A 25,429-nucleotide genomic window follows, 5' to 3' on the forward strand; every position below is an offset into this window, starting at 1 on the left:
GTCAGGATTAGCTAAAATATAGAAAGTGGCAATCTAAGAGCTTCTGTCTCTGCTTTGTTGCAGTTCCCAGCCTCAGGGGCAGCACCCCTTGTGGGAAGTGGAGGAGGGAGGCTGCATATAGGTCTTTATCTTTCAGGATGGGGTCACTCATCACTCGCCTGCTTGGCCACACATCTGACATGAATGCTTTTAGACAGGTGCACTGGCAAAGGCTGGGTTCACCCAGCTACTCAAAATGTGAGTCAAGTTCAGAAATAAGGCTACACTGCTCCCATTTGACCGACCCTAAAATGCCACCACAGCCAGAGGTATCTGCAATCTCTCCGGCCCACTTAGAGCATGCCTATCTAACTGTGCCAAAGTTTGAATATATATAATTTCTCCCTGTATTCATGATGAATGCATATCTTTTTTAGCACACTGTGAAAATGCTTAAGGTGTGTGTGTGAGCATATGTGTGCATGAATGTGTGTGCATATGTGTAATAGTGGTAGAGCCTTTTCCAGAAAAAAGCAAAACAAACACAGCATATTCTGTTTCCCCCAAGTACGGCATGAGACACAGATGAGATTCCCATAAGCACTTGCTCTCAGGAGACAGGCATGCATTCAGAGGTTGGTTTCCATGTACGCTGCCACCTCTGCCTCCAGGCAGCCTTCTGGTCTTGTCACTTAGCCTGTGCAGATACCTAGAGTGATTTTTAGAAAACTCAGTGTCCGTATCTCTCCCTGATGGATCCTGGTTGTATTGTTACCAAGGGGGAGGGAAACACCTCTGTTCTTTCCAGGCCCTCATCTAAGAAACGCTTCCTTTGTAAATAAATAAGGAATCCATCCCCTGTATATTTCCCACGCAAACAACAACTGTGCCCTGTCTGTCTGGCATTTCAATGGGCACAGGTTGATGCCTGCTGCCACATTCGTAGTAGCTCCGCAGGAGAGAAAGGGCTGTTGACAGGAAAGTTCTGAGTTTGAAGGTGGGGATGGGAGAAACAATTAACCACAGGAAACACAATTAACAATGCTTAGGAAATTGTTCACATAGCAATTAATTCTGCATGCCTACCACCACTTAAAGTCAGGCTCTATTCTATTAAGGTTAAAAACCCATCTTCACACAATGCAGCTTAGATTGATGGTGGCAGATTAAGATGGCAAGGTACCTGGGAGAGTCCGTGTCTGCTTTTCTCTCACAGGCTTCTCCACCTCAAGCCACATTTTCTGGCTCTCCATTTCCATGAGGTGCAAGGCCCAACGGTCGCAACTTTCCCAGATGATAAATACTAATAAGAGTAAGTGACATTTACTGTACTCTCTCCGTCGAGGTAACACCTAATTTTCTCCTGCAGTTTATCTGTTATATGTAGGTCACTTACTTGAAGAGACCAGATTCTATTGCCTCAAATAATGACATATTTTCACCATACAGAGGTCAGGAAATGAGAAGTAATCGTGGTTGCTTCAAGATAACGATAGCTTCTGATTTGTAATTACCAGGTGAAGGGAGCCAAGGAATTAGCTGTTTTAAAATGATTTTTTCAAAAAAAAAAAAAAAAACCCGATACCGCTGGGTTACCGGAGCTTGCCTGGAGCCAGCTGCTGCTGGGTCTGTGGAGGAGGGTCCCCGAGTTCTGAGACAGGTACTGCCAGCTTCTCAGGGGCAGTGGAGGGCCCCAGCCTAACAAAGCTTAGATGCTCATGTCTATGAAAAAGCAATGGGTCCTGGCAGGCAATAATGACAACCTCCCCAATGCCCTACCCGTGTGAAACTGCTCTTCAGAACTGCTCCCTCCGGTGCTGCTCAGGGTTGTCACTCCCAGGTACAGGGTATATTGCCACTGTCAGCTTCAGGACACTAGACAGGACCGGCATCTTACTGAGCATAGAAGGGATACTCATGACTTCGGGCTTTGTTTTCAAGGATGTCTTCTCTCCAACCTCTTTAACACTTTTGTGTGTGTGTGTGTGTGTTTCTATTGTAGTTCTTTATTATTGTTGATATTGCGATTGCTAGGGGTACCTCCACTATCACCATCATTAACAAAGCTGTTCAAGGTTGAGGTCCTTAGGTTCAGAGGATGCGAGTCACTTCCTAGACAACTCTTTGAGCAAAGAGGAAAATGAGTGAGATGAAAGTAAGGAAAGGGGTGAAGCCCAATCGATGAGCACAGACCTGTCCACCAGCAGAAGCTATGTGCGGAGATGAATCTCAGGCTCAGGCCTATCTCCCATCATTGAACCAAATGTTAAGAGTGGGAACTGCCCCGGGGGTATGGCCAGCCCTTCTTATTTTGGGGGAAGGACATCTGAAATAGGCTTCTGTTGGCTTTTTTAAATTTTATTTTATTTATTTCTGTTTGTATGTGTTGGTATTCTGCTCAGCTGTCCCTTGATCCCAGACTTGAGGAAGAAGGTGAGACTGTCGTGTCTCTGGCCTGTGGGAATGGACAGAAGCATCCTTGGGATAGAGGCCCAGGGGAGTTGTGATGTAAATGAGTTTGCTGACTAATGAGAGGCCTGCTCCTTATTCTGCTACTGACTGGTTCTATGTTTTTGGCTAAGGACTCATTCCTCCGACCCTCAACCCTTCCCTCCTTCCCTCCCTCCCTATTCCTTTGTAAAAGTTTCCTTCACAGGCAGAATAGAGGGCAGCTTGGGGGATGCCAAAGAGGGTTATCCACACATAGCTCCCTGAAAGAGCTGTCAGTATCTCAAACATAGACAGCACATCCATGTTTATTAGGGTAGAACATAGCACACGGGGGTATACTTGAGGGCTTAGACTGCAGAGATCTGTATGCTTCTAAATACAGAACAAAACAAAACATTCTGGTGGTACAGACAGCAGGATGGGATATTATGGGTGGCAAAATGGACCATGGTATAAAGAGAAAGATGTTCAAAACGTCTCAGTGTCTGATGTATCTTGTTGTCAATCATTGAGCTCAACATTTAGGTACTGCCATACACACCCTCCTAAAGGAGTTCCAAGTAGGTATTGTCAGGATTCTCATTCACAGACATGGGGGAAGTTATCAAGTTTTACCATTGGGAGATTTCAGAATCAAAAATACATCTATGCCAGAGATGTAGTACCTGCTTCATACTTTATATAGAGAGATCTGGCTACAAAGTCCATGGGAAAACGGCATCTCGGCAAAACTTGCTTCTATCTCAGACCTCATGGTCAGCAAGATGGGTTGGTGCATGGCCACCCACGTGCCTGCCACTGAAGCCTGGAGGAACTTTTTATTTCTTTTTTGCTATTGACCTCAAATGTGGTCTTGTGACCAGCAGTGTAGCCTGCATTGCACAGTGATCCTGAATCCTGAACAAAGAGGCAGACAGAGCCAGCCGTGGCTCAAGTGTCAGAACACAGCCAGGGAAGTAACCAGTTGTTATGGCAAAGAGCCACCTAGAGTTTAGGGTTCTTTGTTACAGCAGCAGGGCCTAATCTACCCTGACTGATAGATTCACTTATGAAGAAAAGGAAAGAGGACAGAATGTTTACAGAATAGATTTCTGTGAATTATTTAAATTTTATCAGGCCGGGAGCCTTTCTGAAATCCAAACAGGAAATTAATACCTGTTTAGGGTCATCATGCCTATTTCCATGGACAGAAAAATATTTGAAAATTGTAATACCTTCATCTTATTTTTTTTCCATTTCCAGAGCCAGCCTAGGCATCTGAGAAGCCTTGGGATAGCCAGAGTTATTGCTTCTTCATCTCAGTACTTCACATAAGTACCCATCACTTCACATTTTACTGGAGGAGATATCCTGGCTGCCCCGGGATGGTTCATCCTCCTCCTACCCCCCTTGAATGCTCTAGCAGCTCATCCCAAAAGGTCTGGTTCAGACCATGTTAGGGTCAGAAGTGAAATGAGTTCTGGAAGCCCTCTCCTTCGCATTACCCGCCCCCACTGACAGGCGAAATGTACAATTCATCATGATCTGACAGGTTCTACTCCAGAGAGATGCTGGGATGGAACCACAGGGCTCCGTGGGTCAGCAAGGATGGGATGGGGAAGGGCTCCAAGTGAAAGCTCATGGAATCCAGGTGGCCTCTGGGAAATCAGCCACTAAAAGCACAGCAAGCCGCCAGACCCTGCAAGTATCCCTCAGCTAATTGGAGAGAGCCTTCCCAGTGTGTTGAAAAGGACCTCTGGCCGCATGGGGAGACCACACACAGATCCCAGGTTTCAGTGAGTACAATAGTCAGACCTCCTTGCAGGTCGATTAATAGTTTTCCATTGTAGTTCCTGTGTTTAGATGCCAGATGGGATCCAATAGAAAGACTCAGAAGGCAAGCCCAGGCTAGAGAAAGCAGGGGTTGGTCATAGGAGACAGAATTCTCCAGCCAGCACAAGGACTCGGAGATCCCAGGCCTTGAAAAATGGCAGCTTCCAAAAGGGGTTGTCTGAAATAGTAATTAGGGTATGTGTGGGCCCTGCTGGGTGCCATTTAGAACCTTCTATGTTCATTGGCTGGCAGAGGATCAACCTGACAAGAGAGTCAATCAATATGTCAGCAATACTTCACCGAGGGCCGCTCAACCCCTGCTTGTCAAAGAGGACAAACATGGAAGCCACATCTGCTCTGAGTTTGCTGAGCAGGCCCCCAGGAGCAAGGGGTATCTTTAAAGATCAGGCCTGTCGATATGTAACCAGGGGAGGAGGTTGAGCTCTCCCTTTGAAAATGCAAGACCACAGGCCAAGCAGAACCCCAGGAGGGAAAGGAAGGAGCCAAGCCTGCTGGGCCTTGTGGCTCAAAAGTCAGGCAGAGAAGCACAGGGCCTTTGGGCTGATGTCAGAGTGCATTCAGAAATGGGTGAATGATGGGAAGGGTCAGGGCTGGCTCTCCTTGGCTCAGCACCAGCGTATTAAGCCCACAATGCCAAGGCTCCTAGGGGAAACAGCAGATTCCCAAGGTGCCCCTGCCGAAAGGATGGAACCTGCTGAAGATGACCAGGGCTAATGCACACAGGTACTCACCCTGGAATTACTGGGCACTGTAGAGGCACCTGAGCAATGAGCAGGGGAAACCCATGGATGCAAATGAGCATCTTCAGCCATGATGATGATACACATTTATTTTGACAACGTGCCAGGGACTGGGATAATTACTTTAATGGCAGCATTTATTCATTATTTATCATTCGGCAAATATTTATTGAGCTCACACTGTGCATCGAATTGTGTTCTGGCCCCAGGAATGAAGCAGTTGACAAAACACAATCCCTGCTTTCATGGAACTTACATTCTAGTGGGAGGCTGGGAAACTAAACACACTTGAAGAGCTGGGTACCAAGCAGCGCATCAGGGAGGGCAAGGGATGGAAATGCAAAGGTCTTCTCTTTCTTCTTCTTTTGCCTTTAATGAAGACTGGTCAAGGAGGGGTCACGATGGGTCAGTGCCCATAAAAACTTAAAGGAAATGAGATGGTGCATTGACACCAGAGACCAGTAGTCCAAGCTAGAGTCTAGCAAGCAGGAAAGGGAAGGGTGGGTCATGTTGGGGGAGGGAATGCCTTTGGGGGGGGGAAAATCTTCATTTTGTTGAAGAATGCCTTTTGAAGTGAAGAGTCCTAGATATCCTACTGATAGCCTATCATCCTAAAGGGCACTAACATAATTTGCATTTTACAGACATGAACACTCACATTTAGAGAGCTTGACTCATCCAGTGTCAGACCATGAGGAAACGGGGAATCTGGAATCCACACCCTGACCTGTATCACTCAAGTCAGAGCCTCAAGTCCTCATGTTGCGCTGACATATGACACCATTTGGAGGCACATCCACATCACCTCCCAGGACATCTGCCCGCTGCATTTTCCATTGAAATAACTGTTACAAGACTGAGCAGGGCAGGAAGGTTCAAAAACCTTTGTGAATATTGCCCAAGCCTTCTCAGGAACAGGTCTTTGCAAGGAGACATTCATCCTTCATGAGTACACTGTGGTCAGTAGACATTTTGCTCTTTTAACCTACAGATCCATCATTACCAATGTAAAATAAAGGTCTGGTGACTTTAGCTGCCTGGCTGGCTGACATCAGCTTCTGGTGGCTTTTTCCTGGGCCAGCCTGCTCCTCATCCTCTGGGGTGTGGTTAAACAGAGGACTTCTATTTCTTTTTGGAGAAGGGAGGGCACTTCTACAATGCTGCCTTAATAACACTCTTTTAAGAATATTGCTGCAGCCAAAACTACCTTCTTCGGGAAAGAAAAGGGTGCCAATAAAACCATGAGGAATAACATTCTCGAAATGCCTTAAGACTTAAAAAAGGAATTAAAAAAAATTTAAATCTCAAAGAAGTTAAAAAAAAATCCCTTTTTAAAAATCCTAACGGCCTGAGTGAAATGGTTTTGCTTATTTTTTTTCCCCAGACAGTGTAGCAATACATTGAATGGAATAAATTTTCAAAGCGCCACATGGAAGTGACGCCCACAAATCCCTTTACCAGTAATGGGATTTGCGCACCTAGCTCTTGAGGATGCTCTGGAAACTTCTTTGCCTCTGTCCAACTTTTTGGCTTGCAGCTTCCAAGATGCTTGCAGAGCTCAGGGCCAGGGTCTTAAACAGAAGAGAGAGGAGAAGGAGAAGCGATCCCAGAATCCTGGCAAGACCACTTGAATGAGAGGGGGCTTTGGGGAGACAGACACTGCCCACCCATCCCGGCAGGCCCTGTCCACCGTGGTCCTGAAACACCCTCCGTGAGGATTGTCAGTGTCTGTCGCCTTCCTAATCCTGGTCCCTCTCCAAAATAGGGAGGCTTTCTGCCGCCCCCTTGTGCATCTGCTATGAGGACAAGGTGACAGTTCCATAAGGCAGCTCTGGGACCAACAAGCAGTATGTTTCCCAGACAAGAAGAATCTACACAGAAGGACCTGCACATTAATCTATTCTTGTGACAGGCTCAGGACAGAACAGTGAGTAGGAAGTGGGACGAGATTAATCAATTCCTGTGTTTGGAGGCAACAAACAGGGCTTGTTGCAGCTTCCAGATGCAAGGGGTCATGGAGTCCATGGCTTCCCCACTCCTCTCCCTTAAGCCCCAGTTGCAGGTGCTCGGCAGGTGGCCTCAGCTGATAGTGTGGGCGTGGTGTGTGGTGTGCTGAGCTGACCTCTAAAAACACCCTCCCTCCTCAACATCACCAAGAAAATCAATACTCAAGACAGACGCGCGCTGCGGCCACTGTTTTTCTCCCGTGCAGAGTGCCTGGAATATATTGGTTGCCCATGCCAGGCAGGCAGCCCGTTGTCCATGGGGTTTGTGTATCCTTGTGCAGATAAACACATGCCCAGAGCCATCAGCCGCACGGGCGCCATTGCCCACCCAGACCACTCTGGTCCTGATGCTATTTTTCCCCCAGAAAGAAATAAAATGAAAGCGCCCATGTGATCAAAACACCTTTAGAGAAGGATAATATCCGGAGGTTTTATTCACCAAACAAATCATGGTCTGGGATTTTAAGAGCTTTTGTGACAACAACACATATACCCACAATCCATGCATACACACCTTGATGCTCGTGCCCACCCCAGCTTGTCACTCAGTTTTCACAACCCAAACAGTACCTGTTTTTTTTTTCTTCTTCTTTTTAAGAATAGCATCCAGCAGCCCCGTTAAAGAGGAGACAGATTCACGAGGCCACTAACTACAAAGGCAAGGCAAGGGGGTGGCCCGTGGCAGGAGGCCACAGGAGTCCTAGGAAGCAGACATATGAATGTTTTAGAGGATGAGATGTCATATCGATCCGGAGATGTGCAATGTGAGCTGGAACAAAGGGAGAGAGAGAAGTCTCCTGTGAAACAGCCGACAGCAAGAAGGAGTGGCCGGGGTGGGGGGCAGGGGGGGTGGGGGTGGGGGGAGTCGGGCCTGTGTACCGAGCTCTTGGGCAAGTTTCTTTCTTTGGTAGTAGTAAGTGAGGGGACAGAGAAGGCCTGGATTTATTTCTCCTCTTGATATCTGACAGCGGCCCCAAGTAGACTATGCCTAAGAATCTTCTGGAAGCCTCCAGACAGAACGGCCTGAACTGGGGCAGGGAAATCGGGGTAGAAAAGGCTTAGGAACAGAATAAAAAGGAAACTGCCTCTCTATCTTAAGTCCCTGGAAAATACAGGGTTTATCTCCATCTTGGTTCAAATTTGTGCACAGTACTGGTGAGCTGTCGACCTCAGATAAATTGGCATACCTCTCTTAGGCCTTTTCCTTAGCTAGAATGGAAACTGCCACGTTTCTTAACACTCAGTATAGTTCTAAGCCCTTTGTGCCTGCTACCCACTTTACTTATTCTTTGTAATAAGCTAGAGGTAAAGGATTCCAGACCCTTATTTTACAGAGGGAGTCTGGTATGCAGGTCTCATAGGACTGTGTGGAGACAGCTGGTTTCAGAACCAAGTATGGGCTCCTTAGTATTATCTTAACCTCAGGAGACTTAATGATAGAATGAGTTCTGAGAAATTCACCAGTAGGTGATTTTGTCATTGTGTGAGCATCAAGAAGGGGACTTATACAAACTGAAATCTCTACAGTGCCAGAGAGTGATATAACCTTCTGAGACCAACACACATGTGGTTTGTTATTGACCAGACCATCTTGACATGGTCACTGACTGCAATCCTACAGATACAAGAGTACTCCAACTGATGTATAGTGTGGAGTAGGTATAAAGTAGGTGGGGTTTCAGCATGTCACACAGAGGTACTCAACAAATATCTCTTACTTCCTGCTGGGGCTTGGGTACTTTACCACATTCCCAGTAGCAACTGTGGCCGCTAGCATGTGGCAGACTCTGGGCTGAGCAGCCATCACCAAGTCTATAAGCTGCAGAGCACTGCTTTCCTATTTTGCGGAAGAGCAAGCTGAGGCTGGAGCTCTGAGCTGTGCATTTGGTAAGCAGAAGAGGTGGGAGATACCACTGGATGCAGGATCCTGCCCTAACACGACAGCTATCAGCTGCTCAATTCCAAGTGTCTGAGAAGAGAGCTGATGTAGTCAGCTTGGCTAGGATTCTCTTTGGAGACACCTCTGTGGTTTTCTTTCCCACATCACGTTAAGCGCGGCAGAGTCACATCAAGGTGGGTCTCAGGAGACTCGTAGTCCAGGTATTTGTTGTTTGGGCAAATGGTGACCCATCTTCCCTACTTATGTGGGACAACTTGTTTGAGCTCAGCACAGGTAGTGACTGACTAAGCCAGGCTTTGGACTTTGATCTCTGGCTTCAAGCTCTCTGCCTACCTTCTTTTTATTCTGATTGTTAAGAAAAGCAGAATATCTCAGGGCCTCCCAGTGATGCCGTGAGACCTCCGAGTGTCTTCCCTCCTTTCTTCACTCAGGTTACTGCCAGTCTCTGCAATGTTGCACCCAAGAAACCGTTAATAAAGAGAGATGGCAGGATGCCGTCTGATCCTCCAATCCCTAAGCAGAGCTTGATGGTGAATACCTTCTACTCTAGTGCTTTTAAAGCAGAGTCTAGAGTCTCCACATTTCCCTCACCCCTTCTCGGAGGACCCGGTGGCCAATACAGACATGCTTCTTCTTACGAGTGAATTTGGGTGTGGATTCTGTACTTTTTTCCCCGAAGTGAGAAATGAGTTGAAGAATGGACGATGTTGAACAAATCCTATATGTAATTCTCATTTCAATTCGGTCATTTGTTCAGCAGAGCCAAATTAGGTACATAGGGAGGCCGTCAGTCCCCCCTTTCAATTTCTAATTTCTGACATGGTTAGCTCTTTTTTTTTTTTTATTTAAAAAAACTCAGAATTGAAAAAAAGAAAAAACACCCTGCATTAGCAAATTTGGTTTGATCTTTCTCTTAAATGGCTTTTAGTTAAGTGGGTTTCAGATGGCTAAGCTGAAACATTTAAAACTTGATTCTGATGGCGAGAAACATGGTGTTGGAGAATTCCTTCTATCTCTTTGGACCTGATTAGGTAGCAAGGAAGGAAGTCAGAAAGCACAGGGGGCCGCTGTGCTGTGATCTATTTGATATCAATACAGGCAACTTAAAAGAACAAAGCTCACTGGGAAGAAAAGACAGGACAATTTCTTTCCGGAACATAAGCTATCTGTACCCATTTTTTTCTTTTTAAGGAGCCACATTTTCATCAGCAATTAGATAAATAACATGATTAGATTTATTTGGAGTTAGTGACAATTTATTCAATAGAGCTGATTTAAAGGGTTTTATGTGATACTCACACGTCACACATGCGTCCTCTGTACTGAAGGTACACATTTCTTTCTACAGGCATTGGTGTTGTGACATATCTGGCTTCTACAGAGCATCATGATGAGGCAGAGAGGCCTGGGGTATGGTGCACACTAATCTCCCTCCCCCCTCTCCTATCAGCTTTTGTTCCAAACTGTAACTCTTTGGACTTCCATTGGACTCTCAAGCCAAGCAAGGTCCAACCCTCTCCTGGCCCCAAGGTGGGACTGGTGTTTCCTCTAGTAACAACAGTATGGCTTCAGCCAACTCGGTTCATTCAAGAGCTTAATCCCCAAGGTCTTACGTGAGTGCTAGAACAGAGTGCAAACTTAATCCATGGGTTTGGAGATGATGCCTTTGAAGAGTGATCCAATAAGACAGGTTACTAGATAGCAGTCTATGACTGAATCCTGGTAGCTTCACAAAGAAAAAGAACAACTCTGTAGATAGAGAAACACGTATACTCCTGCTGTGATACAACACTGAAGTCCACCACAGAGCCAAAGCCATGCTGTTTGGACCCTGAATCTTCAGAATGTCTAGTTCAAACAAACCTCTCATTTTTATAACAAAGTCTGCTTCAGGTATTTTATTACAGCAAGGGGATATCAACTGGCCTGGAGCCAGTCTCCAAGACCTGAATATTGGGAGGTAAAGAAAGATGAGCCCATTCGTGATGTTGTATATCATTGTCATTTCTTGTGTTTTAAGGTAGAGTTTTCTAAAAGGGTCATATGCTTAACTCGACTATACCTAAACTTTATAAGCCAGTTTGAAGTTGGTATGTTATTTTTCCTGTTTTTCAAAGGGAAGAGAAGCTAATACACTTAGACTGCATATCCAAGGTCAGTGATTGCTGGGGGTTTTCTTTAATTTGCTAAATCTGGCTCCCCTAGGAAGGTTCTGCAGTTAGTTAGGACCAGCTCTGACTGTGAACCCATGGGCCAGCCTCCTTACCAGCCCCTCTGATCCTCTAAGCTCTACTCTGGAGCTGTCAGCAGCAACTGTCCTGACGAGCTGACTTCAGCTCTCCCCTCAGAAATGCTTGAGTCTCCTGGGCCATCTATCCAGAAGGTCATTTGCATTCTGCCTCTGGGCCAGCACTGGCCAGCAGAAACATAGCACACATGAAGTTAAATTCTTCCACTAACCACTCTAAGTAAGTACAAATAAATGTAGCATTTTAAACCCAATATAACCCAAATATTATCAGTTCAACATGTCATGAACATAAAAATCCTGAATGAGACATTTTACTTTTTGTTTGCGCAAAGTGCTCAAAATCTGGTTTGTATTTTACACTCACAGAATCTCAGTTCAGATGCTAAATTCTCAACAGTTAAAGTAAAATGTGGTTCTGCCAAAACAATGAAAGTGTTAGTAAACACAAATATTTTACACTTTGGTTTTTAAAGTTAAATGAATTGAGGGGGAATAAAACTCGCTTGCTGCTTTGCGTGAGCTGCGCCGACATGACTGTGGGGAGCAGGCTGAGACTTTGGTGGCTTAGTCAGTTGTCTGGGAGCACCCACTTCCCCCACCATTTCATATATATATTTATACATATGTGGCTTAGCAGTGATCAGTGGCATGCTGGCCATCCTTATCCAGATTGTGTGCCAGGACCCTGTTGAGCCATGAGAGTGTTTTCCTTCCCCATTTCCTAATTTGTCCCTGTGCCCAGAGGGTTAGAATGCTATAGTATTAAGAAGCACACACACACAAATACATATACACATGTACACACTTACACACATATATACACATACTATATATATATATATACACATAAATGCACTCACACACATATATACCACATACATATACATTCACACATACATATACACATATACATACATTTATATATGCACATTCATACACATACACTCATATACACAGTCGCATAGACATGCATATGCTCACACATAGACATGCTTTCACTCACATACATACTCATACACACATATTCACATCACACATATGTATATACACACATATATATACATACATACACTTATAGTACATCATACACAAATATGCACACTCATATGTATATACACTTACACATACACATATACACACATATACATGCTTATTCATACATAAATACATATACTCACACATATACATATACACACATAGATTTTTTTCTTTTAGACAGTGTTTTACTATATAGCTCAAACTGACCTGGAACCCTCTCTATAGCTCAGGCTGGTACTGAACTCATATTCTCCCACCTCAGACTTCCAGGATTATAGGTGTGTACCATTATGCTTATGTAGGCAATATATATTAAAGAAAAGAATGCTTCGAAAATTTGTGTTTAAGACTCTAATCTCTGTTGATCCTTTAGGATATAAGCTAAGAATCAATTGTCATAGTATCAAGCAGAACCTACTACATTCTTTATGTAGGAATTCCTGTCTGATTTTAAGATGGTTTCCCATTTGACTATTTAAAAAAATTGAGGTAGCAACCATTATTTCTATTTTACAGATGAAAAAACTAGGCTCTGAGAGATTAAATAAGTTTCTGCCTCAACCCAGCTACCAAGTGTCTTATAGAGCCAGGCTTCTTAGACACATCTCAAGTTCAGTCTTCAGCAGCCACACCCATGGGTTTCACTGGTACCATGTTTTTTATCGATTCTATTTTAAAATCACTTCGACTTTAAAGAACTTTAATGAGGATAGCTACATCCCTCAGCAATGCCTACAAACTGAAAAGGTTTCATGTGTTGTTTTTTTTTTATTAAATAAACCTAAGGTTCCCGAAACATTAGAAAGAAAACCAGCCGTGAATGTCCCAGACTTTAAAACTTGTTTAGAGATGGGTATATGCAAGGTTTCCTTCTCAGTAAAAAGAAAAGACTTTTAAAAAAGCAATGTCCCCCTTTGATGTAGTCACACTGTGTGCTGCCAGTGATCTTACTGACATTCTGAGAGCATAGCCTACTGCTGTTCTCACTGATCCTTTGTATCAGCCTTTCCAGATCTGACAGACCTGCCACAATGTCTGTGCTTTCTGGTGTCCTCATACCACAGCCAAGCAAAGGACGTTTCCCCCATGTGTCTTTTCTCAAGGTTCCCAGTTGTAGGGAAAACAGATCTCCAACTGTAACTCATCACCCTTTCTGCCTGGAGGAGGTTTCTTTGTGGCCAGAGTACAAAGACTGTCTTAGGGAACTGATTCTATGTAGTCGATCCTTCACATTGAGAAATTTCTGTCTTAGGTCACCTCTTCTGTCCCACCTTCCTCTTTTCTAGCCCAGCAGAATTTCTAGTGGCCAGGCAACTGTGGGAGTCTTAAGGGTTGTATCTCAGCATCTACTTAACCCAGTGATTTCACCGGCAATCACGGAGGACACGCCATCCTACAGGTGCTGCAAGGCAAATCAATAAAACTGTCACTAAGAAGAGTCAAGGCTGGTCCCACTGTGTGCTGGTCACTATGCACGTCACAGGTTTGGAGATGAAATCACCATTGTTTTGGTGAACCAAATGTGGTAGAATGTTGGCAATTCATATGGATATGGTTCAATTTTATATGCTCATCACTTCATACCATAGCTTTGGAAGCAAGTGCCTTTCTTAGATCTCTCTTTATAGTGAGCTAAGCCACTGATGGACAGCATTAAGTACCTCGTCCAAGCTTTTCTAGAAGTAGTTGGGCTTGAGAACATCAGCTCATAACAGTTCTCTAGAGTGCTTCCTGTCTCTTATTGTACAAATATCAAAAGCCAGAGCCTCATCTCTCTCTCCCTCTGTCTCTCTGTCTCTTTCTGTCTCTCTGTCTCTCTCTGTCTCTCTGTCTCTGTCTCTGTCTCTGTCTCTGTCTCTGTCTCTGTCTCTGTCTCTCTCTCTCTCTCTCTCTCTCTCTCTGTCTTTTGCATTAGAAAAGTATTTGGGGGAACCCCCTTCCCCAGATTCATTTTACAGAAGACAACTCCCCAGACCATACCTCTGTACAGAAAAGCAGTCCTCTCTCTCATCTCATCTCTGCACCCACACTTGAAGCTCTTATTTTGGGGTGATGTTTAAATAGGAGCCCAAGCCCACAGAACCCTCGGCTTTCATACTCCTTGCAGTGTGAATCAGGAGTGACACAAGCAGTACAAGAGCAAGAGAGGTGTTCTGAATGACTTCCATCAGCCTCCTTTCAAACTACCACAAATAGTCCAAGGAAAAAGTGCGTTTCCATGCAAATGCTGATTCAAGATAAGCCCCAACTTCTGTTTCTTTTTCCCTCTTAGATTTCCACCTTTAATCCCTTTCCCAGATATCCTGGACATGATAAAACACACCGTTTTCTGCTTCTACCCTGATGTCTGCATATTGAGCCTTTTTATCACCAGCTCTGACGTTGCAACAGCAAAGGCTTGAGGGCCTGGCAGAGTTCAGATAATTAGGACGTATGTTCCAGCCCCCTGCCCTCTGCCCCGTGCCTGCTGCGGTATCGTGATGTCCAAGTCTTGCCACATCTCAAAAAGCGTATAGTCTAGGTTAATGGTTTCTGTATCCCTGTCAACTGAGAAGTTGCTACAAATGTAATTGTCGGGCCTCACTCCAGAACTAGAGGGTGGAGCTGCAGTGTCTCTGCATCCCTGAAACTTCCAGGAGACTATGAGTGCTCAGGCCTAGAAGCACCAGCCTGGGAAGCCAGGCTGACAGCAGTTAGTGACAAAGAGCATGAAGGGGACAGACAAGCTCCTCTTGTCTCTTTCCCAGCAGGTGGAGAAGGCCCAGACACTTCCCTCCAGGTCAGTACTAGATCTGTGCCCACACAGGTAGCATGGCAGAGGCAGCTGGGGGGGGGGTGCAGTAGGAAAGAGATGATTCAAGCCAAGGTGGAAAGCATAGGTGGGGCTGGGGAGAAGCCAGAACCAGGGCGAGGCACAGGGCAAGTGGTAAAGTGGGCTGTTCTCAGCATGCTGTCTTCCCTTCAGGTACCAACCTCTGCCTGATCCAGATGAGCCCAACTTCAGAACCCTCCCCTCCCCCAAACTTCGGCAGCACCTCCTGTGTGGATTCTTCTGTGTCATATCCTAACTTTCCCAGAGTTCCAGCTAGCTCAGAATTCTCCTATTCAAATTATCAGCAACTGCAATGGAGTTAGTTATATCTGGAAAAAAAAATCTGTTGCAACTTGGTGTTTTCATTCATTCACAGAACTCCGCACAACATCATATTTTCTGCCATTAATGGACATACAATTAGAGGGGCAATTAATGGCTTAAGCCAAACTTACAAATTCTAAAGATGGAAAATTCGGGCACTGTGCCAGATAGAAAAAGGTATTTTTAGACAGAAGATATTTTAGACAGTGTCTCTGAAGTGGCTCCCTTCTTCCACTCTCTGGCTAGCCCTGACTGAGACAGACATGCCTTGGGGGATATCAGCTCTCTGTGGAGTATACGCCCCACCCCCTCTATCTGCCCTCAGTCTACCCAAAGCTAGATACTTTGCTGAACTTCCACAAATGATATACTGAGGCTGGGGCCTCTGGATGTAACCATCTGTCTTCATGTATTCCAAGGGAAATCCTTCCCCCTCCCCCGCCCATAATACTTGGCTCTATAGTTTGAATGAAGCAACTAATGTATCAGCTTAGGGTACCTTGCCTTGTCCTGGCATAATCACAAATCGGTAATTTTGAAGGGTATCAATTAGTTTATGGAAGATGCAGGAGTAGTTAGCTAATCAAACCTGGTTTTAATTTTCATCAATGGTCTGTATTACCAGCCACTTGGTTGCCCCCCTAAACTCACATGAAGTCTTATACCCCAAGTTAAAGTGGTAGGTCCTGTGGGAGTGGGTATTTCACGGACTGACAGAATGCCTCATCTATCGTCATGGTATTCCACACAGTATTGCTTCTGACCAAGGAACTCATTTCACAGCCAGAGAAGTACGACAGTGGGCTCACGATCATGGAATTCACTGGTCTTACCACATTCCCCATCATCCTGAAGCAGCTGGGCTGATAGAAAGATGGAATGGCCTTTTGAAGACGCAGTTACAGCGCCAATTAGGTGGTAACAGCTTGGAAGGCTGGGGCAGAGTTCTTCAGAAGGCAGTATATGCTTTGAATCAGCGCTCGATATATGGTACAGTTTCACCCATAGCCAGGATTCATGGGTCCAGGAATCAAGGGGTGGAAAACGGAATAGTTCCACTTACTATCACTCCTAGTGACCCTCTAGGAAAATTTTTGCTTCCTGTCCCCATAACTCTAGGTTCTGCTGGCTTAGAAGTTTTGGCTCCAGAGAGGGGAGTGCTCCTACCAGGAGCTACAACAAACATTTCATTGAACTGGAAGCTCAGACTTCCCCCTGGTCATTTTGGGCTTCTAATGCCCTTAAACCAACAGGCTAAAAAAGGAATAACAGTGTTAGGCACTTCAGGGAAGACTCTAAAGAGCTAGTGAGCTTCCTCTACCATGTAAGTAGTGCTAGAAGGTAATCTATGAGCCCGAAAGTGGGGGCCTTTCCAGACCCCAAAAGTGTGTTAGTACCTGAGTAGTGGACTTCTCAGTCTCTTGAACTGAAACAAATTTTAGTTACATAGAATCTGGTATATTATTATAGCCATTTGAGAGCCCCAGAGAAACTTTACATAAAAGGACTTTGTGCTAATTTCTGTTCCAATGCCTCAGTCCCTGGATTTCCAGAAAAGGGGCTTAATTTGTCAAGTTTTGCTTTTAAATAATCTAGGCAAGAACTTTAATTGGACTTATTCTGGCCACACGATTGGCTGTTCCTTGGGTTAATCACCATGGCGGGGCAGATACTATCTACTCTCCTTGGATTTAGCATCGTACCTTACCTAAGAGTGTGTTAAACAGAAGTGTGACCACCAAGGAACGTTGTGAGCCACAGCAAATAAAATAGGGTTCATGTTAGATACTAATATCTCAAACAATATTTGGGACATACTCCTATTAAAAAAAAACCATTTTGTTGTTTATCTGGAATTGACGTTTAACTGGACATCCTGTTTTTAATACAGCCACCCTGTCGCCTCGCAAGTCAGAGTGAGCAGCTCAGCCTCTGCCTGTATCAGACACAGCTCTCTTACAAGTCTGAAGCGCATACGGAGAACCCCGTCCATGCTAAGCGTCCCTCTAAGTTCCTTCTCCATGGAGCGCTGGGATGGCTCTCTGCCTAGAAGAGAATCCAGACCAAGCATTTACACTTTCCCCAAAGTGTCAAAACTGCCTGGCTGTCTGGTGTGCAAAGCATATGGACAGCTCTTTTTATCAACCACACTGAGTCCTGGGTGGGACCCACAGATTTATCAGAAAATGCAGCTAGGACCAAATTGTGATTCGACTGCTGCCAAGCTCCTTAGAGACATCTGATATCAAGAGAGTCGGCATGTGGCATGAAGCTGGTGAGCTGGTCCAGCCCCGTCTCCAAAGCTGGGTGCTAGCCCTGTCTCTTTAGAAAGCACACCTTTCTGAGCTCGGTTTCTCTCTGGTAAGAGCAGAAAGCATGGACCCTAAAGATCTCTGCAAGCTCCGTGCCGGCTGGCTTTGATGACTGCTGTAGATATTCATGAAATTTGCCCTGCCAGCAAAGCACGAGCCATTTCTCTCTCTTCCTTCTGGAAGGAAGTTTATTACACAAAGTAATAGGTGGATGTCCTCTTACTACCACATAAATCCACCACAGTACCTGTGTGCTGAACTTCTTAGACAGCAAGAACAAACAGTTGTTCCTGGAACATTCCACACAGAGCAAAACAATAAAACAAGAAACAAAAGGGAAACATCCAACCACACTTATGGAGAGATTTATTCCCTGCTAGAATATTTAACGAGACAGTAACCATACTGTGCCCCACTGTAATCCTACTATAGAGAAGTCACATGCATTTTGCTTAATTCCACCTACATCACCAGGAGTAACTCTTTCAGTACCAAATGTCCGAAAAGAACCCTCAGTTCACAGACAGTCCAGAACGCTCCAGAAAATGATTCTTGGATTTAGGATACCTCAGAGCTAGCCCAAAGTCAAGCTCAGTTCTTGGCAATATGCTGGAGTTGAACATCTTTTCCTCTGTGCTCTCTAAGGAGCTACAGTGCCCCCAAAACCCTTGTTGAATTTCAAATATTTTAGTCAAGCCAACAAACAAAAAAGCCAGGACAGGGACTGCTGGGCAGTTTGCATCGAGGCAGACAGCTATTTCCTGTGCTTGGACAGCTCTGTGTGTTTAGAACCAACTTCTGACTGAAGGGCTAGTGACTTCAGAGTTCCCTTCTGTGTCTTTCTACCATAGGCAGCTCTCATTGGGTAAGGCCAACTCTTCTCTCTGGGAAAAATGTGTTCAGGTAAGCGTGTGTGTGTGTGTGTGTGTGTGTGTACGTACAGCTCATTTCCTGGCAGGTGCAAATGTAACCAACTTGTCTACATAGAGGGATTATCATTATAATCACTGTTTTGATCTAATTAGTTTGTTCTTGCTGGGATGGTCCCATTCCTCTTATTTCACATAGAAATTGGAAAGGAAATTGACATTTGGCTGTGGGGGTGATTCGTTTTACTTGGTTCAACTTGTGTTTGCCACCATGTATCAGAAAGGAAGCAAACACAACTGATGGGTTCATTCCTGTAGAAATAGTCTCTCTCTCTCTCTCTCTCTCTCTCTCTCTCTCTCTCTCTCTCTCTCTCTCTCACTCACTTTCTTTCTTTCCTTCCTCTTCCTCCTCTTCTTTTGCCAAACAACCTTTTAAAAAATATTAAAGAGCTATTGACTGAAGTATCTACAAAGCCCATATGAGATAGTTACTACTATTGGGTCCATTTTACAAGAAGGAATGGAGCTACAAGGAGTTTAAGTAACCCACCTATGTTTACAGCTTATAAAGAGAGATATTGGGATGTGGCAGTGGGCCCTAGGGTCAGTGCTCATTCACGTATCTTGTGTTTGTTTGGAAATCAATAAATAAGTGAATTACTAATAGTGGCCAGAATGTGGTAATAAATCCACAACTTCTACCCACAGTTCTCAGACCCAGAATCCTCATAGGAATATCTTACATCCCGTTTCAGGATCTATCTTGGCCTCTGTAATGTTCTGCTCCACTCCCTCCCTGGTGCCTTTTGGCTTCATTCTGCAGAGTGGATGCTGTTGCCACTGCTCTCCTAAAGCACCCATTTTTAGGAGCTCATTTGTTGCTGATCCCCATGTTGATGGATGAGTGTTATGCGGACACTGCATTAGCAGCAGAGTCTACACCACTGAAAGGATCGGTGGCGCCAACCTCCTCAGGTCAAGTAAAGCGTCCTGTGACTATAACTGCCCCTGAGATACCAAAAGGCTTGCCTCAGGACACATCTTGACCAGAGCCAAGAAGTAGGTTCCTATACATGGTCACGAATCGAAAGTCAGTCAGAAAGCTCACTCAGAAGCCACTCCCCTCTTTTAAAAATACCCACATCTATTCCCAACACACATGAGCCCCGTCATATCCCTGTGAGGAGCACTATATACCCTCTGGGCTCAGATGAGAATTCCCCAAGCTGGGATATCGAATTCCAGTCTCACAGCTCACCAGACAACCAAGCTTTTATTGCTGACCACTGGTTCTTACTGTAGTGCATACGTTTAGTTTGAAGAACTTATGCGTGGTCTCTTCTTTAATGATTGCCTCTCTCTTTTAACACATCACTTCCTTAAAAAATTTAAGGGTGACACTTTTGCCCATCCTGGAGGACATCTGCTATGACCTCATATCAAAAAAAGGCAACTGGCTGCATCATCAGAGGGACACCTGCTCTTTGTACACAGGTAGGCAACAAAAGCCCGGGGGAGAACTCCTGGCTTCTAAGTATCCTTTCTTGCTGCTCAATCATGCCACCTCAATGTGATATTTGAAGGTCCGTCACAGGACTTTCGTTCCAATGGCCTGTTGGCAATCTGTTAATATTCATTGTCAACAGAGAACAATTACCTAACACTAAGGGAAAAAAATTAAAAATAAAAGGGATTTGACTCTCTGAATCAATTTCTAAGAATCAGTACTAAAGAGAAGTGTCAAATACTTCTCCTCTTTAATCACTTTCAAAACTTTTAACGAATCTCTTCTTTTAAACAAATAACACCATTAGCATGGATGGTATGCAAATGAGATGCAGGACCTGTATTTGTTTGGCTTCCTCAAAATTGTTTCTGAAACCTGATCACATCAAATATTTTTCAGTTTATGCAAAACACAACCTCTCAATACACTTTTTTTTGAAGATTGTGTAGTTTTCCATTTGCATGTCAGTCCCAAGTGGTAAATTTACACTTTGAATGTAGGATTAACAAATTTCCATGACTGCACCGCATTTTGAAACTTAAAACATAAAGAGGTTACTTTCGTATGCCAAGGCCTTAAGAATCAGAAATCCAATGACCTTCGAGATACCTGGATGCTGTTGTGTAGCACAGAGATGGTACCTGGGAAACCCGTGTTCCCATAGTAACAGAACCTGCAGTTATCCATTTTATACAGTGTTCTTTCAAAACCTGATCTGAGGTCATCTCACAGAAGCCAGGGACTAGAATACACTTTCTGCAGCTAAGAAATCATTCAGGGCCCAGGACTCACAAATCTGCATCTACAACCCCCTTTTCTAAACTGCTCTTTCCCAGTTTGGCGAGCAAGCCCTGGCGTCGTCACCTCTCACTGTCAGTGAACAATGTTACGGCTTGAGAGAGCTATGCACGATCACACTTACTGTAGCATCAACTATTTTTTTCTTAATTGTCCTGAGATCCTAGAAAGGAAACAGGCGTCTGTGCTGACAGAGGAGGCTCAGCATGAACTCTCATTTTTCACATGGAGCTAATTAAAAACTGAAATTAGTTAAATATGGAAATGACACTTGCAAGCACTTTAGTAGAATTCTGGCAAAATCCCTCTGGAGTGCTGTGACATTACCTGCTGCTTCGAAACTCCCCAACTGAATTTCACAGTTAAAAGGCTGAGCAAAGGGAAAGTTATTATTGAGATTTCGGATTCAGAACGTGTCTGTAAGACTCCAAATTAAATTTCATGGCTGGCCCTTGAGTGGCTGGTGAAATAGAACGCAGGCCAATGGAGTGGGTTGTTCACAATGTCCCTGCACGCGGGAACTCCAATTACCCCTCTTTAGGTATGGTACTGTGGGTGGTATAGGTGCCACAATCGGAAGGTTAAAGGATGTATTTCTCCTGGAATCTGACCTAAAGTAGTTAGCATGCATATAGACTCCAACAGAGGAAGGAACCTAGACTCGTGCCTGGGATATGATAGGCATGATAAAGAAAATTGTATGGGCTGCTTAGGACCAACAAGACACATCTTTTTCTCTTGTAGAATCTATCTATCTATCTATCTATCTATCTATCTATCTATCTATCTATCTATCTATCTATCTATCTATCTATCTATCTACTTTCCTACCAATTTATTATCTATCTCTATAACTGCATGTATTACATACATATATTCAGGCTCATGAAGGCATATATGAACATATCTCCTGTCATATAGGCATTTCAGGTTTTATGTCCAATCATTATGCCTATGAAGCAGGGAGACCAAGCAGCCTGCCTCTTAGCGGAGACTGACAATAACAGTCTCCCTTAAAATGCCTGGGGTAATAGCCTTTCTGAATGGTCCAAGATGAAGAGGGACCTTCCCTGGCAGGTGGCAAGAAAGCAGCCTCCAGGATGTTGGGTCCCCTGTTACAGGCAAAAAAACCCTGCAGGATTTGCCCAAGGGCAAATTACAATGTTTGCCTGCATCTGCATACAATTTAATTAAACCCGCCTACATGTCTGATGGCTCTGGATCCGCTGCAGAGTGTTTGGGAAGTCCAGCCATTCTCCAAACAACTGGAGTGTTATGATTTTATTGTTTTTCCAACACCCCATCCATTTGTCCTTGAGGCATTCCCTCCTCCTGGACCCTGTCCATGACTGAAGCAGGCACCTCATCCCCGCCTGGGCAGGCCAGCAAGAGGAGCCACTTAGTGCCAAAGAAGCCCCGCTCCATGAGTCGGCTGGCAGGGAGCCTTCGGCAGGCTGGGCTGCCAGGAAGAGTTCTCTGGCAGCTTCGGAGCTCATCTCCCCATCAGACTGAGGCTTTCTAGTCCTCGGCCTGGAAATCGTCGTGGCTTACCCAGCTGGATGGGTGGAACGCTGCAGCTGTACCATCAGGCTGGCTTATTTTTATTGAATTTTGAATATCCAATTTCAAAGCAATTCAAATGAATTTGCCCAAGGCCTCGGATCAGTGTGGCTGCCGACACTCTCTGCAGTAGGGTTTCTGAAGTTCATATTTCTAAACAAAGGCAAGCTTACAGACGCTTTCCTTGTCAGAACCATCGCTTCCAAAGAGCCTTCTCTACTAACTCTATTAGGCCACATGCAGACGGCAGCAAAGCCTTCGCGATAATCCAAGCCCCTCACCACCCATGCACTGGTGGCCCAAGCAACCTCGTTGTTTGGATTGAAGAAAGACAAGGGAGGTGGTGTGGGAGTGTTTAATAGCAGACACTGGCAACACTGACTTCAGAGTGCAGACAGGATGGACAAGATGTGACGCTGGAGAACAGGGAAGGGGCAGGGGTGTGGCTGCCCTCCACGCCCCTAATCTCAGAGGGTGAAAATGACCAGTCAGGATGCCAGCAACGATTCTGAGCTTGTTGTGAAACAATTCTTCCTCAACTCTTCCCATCAAGATTGAAAGTGAAAACAAATAGGTCGTACCCGTGCTTGATTATAACTGGATGGAGGACGGTGGAGGACTGTGGAGCGCAGCAGCAATGCATCGATGGATCGTTCTACAGGTCCCAAGAAATAAAACCCTCCTCCTCCACCACCGATGTTATTCTAATCATGCTGGACCCATGCCTGGCAGGCATTTATTTTAAACGCAAAGTCCAATTTAACCCAAGTGGTATAAGGCTGAAGAGCCATGCAGAATAATGGGCCTCCCGAGGTGGCCAGACATACATAGACTGTTATGGACAAGGGTGGCTGACTATGAAAATATAACATGTTCTAGTGTCTTTCAGTGGGACTTGGGAGAGAGACATTTAGAACTCACTGAAACCTGGATTTAAGATGTCTTGGGACAAAACTAATTCAATAGCTATTTATGCTCACAATCTATCTGCAGAGATGGAGGAATGGAGGGAGGGAGGGAAGAGAGTGAAGGAGGAAGGGATGGGAGGGGAGAGAGAGAGAGAGAGAGAGAGAGAGAGAGAGAGAGAGAGAGAGAGAGAGAATATGCAAATTGGGAGACAATATGCAAATCAAGAGACAATATGCAAATTGGGAGGCACTATGCAAATTGGGAGACAATATGCAAATTGGGATCCAAGAGTCTGAGAGCAAAGGCTGAGGGTAAGAAGACAAGATAAGAGTGCCAGGGCAGGGCTGACCTCTGACCTCCGCACAGGGCACGCTGCTGCCCATTTGTAGGTATGCAGTTAGTATTGTTTAAAAGGAAGAAAGAAGGGGAGGGAGGCAGGAAGAAAGCCTGCCTTTGTTTTATGCCCTTAGGAATAAAAAAAGGTTGCTTCTCCTTAGAGTCAGAAGGAGACCTGAGACGGCTGCTTAACTGCTGAAAGGCATCTCCAGTTCTCAGTTTTTCCATTTGTAAAATGTGCTTGATTCAGGACTGTTTTCAACACAAGGTACAAAAATGAACAGAGAAGGCCTGTTACCATTTAGGATGGAGTACATTTGAAGCCTCTCTTACTTGTTTTTGAGTTAGAGAAACCACGGCTTATAGCTTCTTTTGCATTATTCTTTAGTGTCTGCTTTTCTTTTTAAAAAGAAAAAGAAAGAAAGAAGAAGAAGAAAAAAAGGATTCCAAGCATGTCATCACTTTTTGCAGAAAGGAAGACCTCTCTAACCCTTTATTAGCGATCATTTCACCTACCAACTGCAGTCAGTGGGCCTTTCCTGAGACCTTCACATGTATATCCTAATTTAGGGAGCTATGAGTTTCCTTTTAAAACCATTTCTGTAGATTAAGACGCAGAGTAAAGATAAAATACAAACATCAAACCCCCAGGACAAGTGACATCAGGATGGAGCAAAAAAAAAATGGGTTTTCTACCCCAAAGCTTGGGGGGCCTGGGAGGAGTTAGAGCTGAGGCCGTGCCTCCGGAAACCTGGGCTAAGAGAAGGTACCCACAGGTCACACCGCTTCAGCGTGCAACCCAATCAGCTTTAAGCAAATACGCTGCCAGTTAGTTATCCAGTAGATGTTTTTTAATTACGAGCTGAAGAAGTTAGTCTGCAGCCCTGAAACCAGTGCCCTCATGCCGAAGAAACACTTTTTAATATTTATACATCTAAAGAGGGTTTGCCCTTCCAGACATAGAAAATCATTAGGAGGCCTTCTCAGGAGGATATAAGTTTGGTCAAGGTCACGCACAAATCTAAACTTCACACTTAAATCTAGCTTTGCCACCAGTAGGGGCCACTTTTGTTCCACAAACTGTTCCAAGCCCTGGATCCTGACTTTTCTTTCTAGGTTATCAATTTTTAAATAGAGGAAAGGAACAAAAATATGCTTGTGAGACAATTCTGAGCATATAAAAGTTGGAGAAACTTTTTTTCCCCTTTTTCTTTTCTCCTTCGTTACTTGGCACATCTATTTAATAGAGTTTTGATTCTGCGAGTCCCCTTTCTGCACAGCAGATGAATGGGTGAACCAAGGGAACAGCACTCAGAGAAATGTCATGTAACGGTTCTAGCTTTGGTTTGGCATGCCACCTATCCAGTGATATCAGGGAGAGGAACTATTCCATCAAAACTGTGAGCGGAGAACGAAATGGCCTGGACGGGGTCCAATGACGTCCGCTATCTTAGCAACCTTTGAGGTTTAGCAAAACCAGCACTGCATTATGGGAAACATGTGGGGGGAGGTTCCATCCCACCCAACCGTGGGTCCCAGACAGATGTGCCCCCGGGGTGAAACAGCAACCATTTCATTTTTCATGATTTGTTCTCTCACGTGCCAAAAAACCAGGGGAATCGTGGGCAGACAGGGACCTTTTCAAGACAGTAAAACCAAATAACAGTGGCCTCAGAGACGCAAAACCATGGGAGACTGTAATAACCAGGCAAAGCTTAGTTGATTATAGCTAAGACGTACCTTGTAGGAACATGTTGGGACTATTTAATAATAATAAAATGCTAGGTACTATATATTCTGAGAC

At 44.7% G+C, this 25,429-nt stretch overlaps 1 protein-coding gene across 22 annotated transcripts in view; it reads right to left on the reverse strand.

Moving 5' to 3' along the window:
- Nucleotides 1-25,429, reverse strand: part of Tenm2 (teneurin transmembrane protein 2) — a 1,230,398-nt gene that overhangs the window by 215,011 nt on the left and 989,958 nt on the right. The gene's annotated exons all lie outside the window — the stretch shown is intronic.

Source organism: Mus musculus, chromosome 11, assembly GCF_000001635.26.
Source record: "Mus musculus strain C57BL/6J chromosome 11, GRCm38.p6 C57BL/6J".
Lineage (NCBI taxonomy): Eukaryota > Metazoa > Chordata > Mammalia > Rodentia > Muridae > Mus > Mus musculus.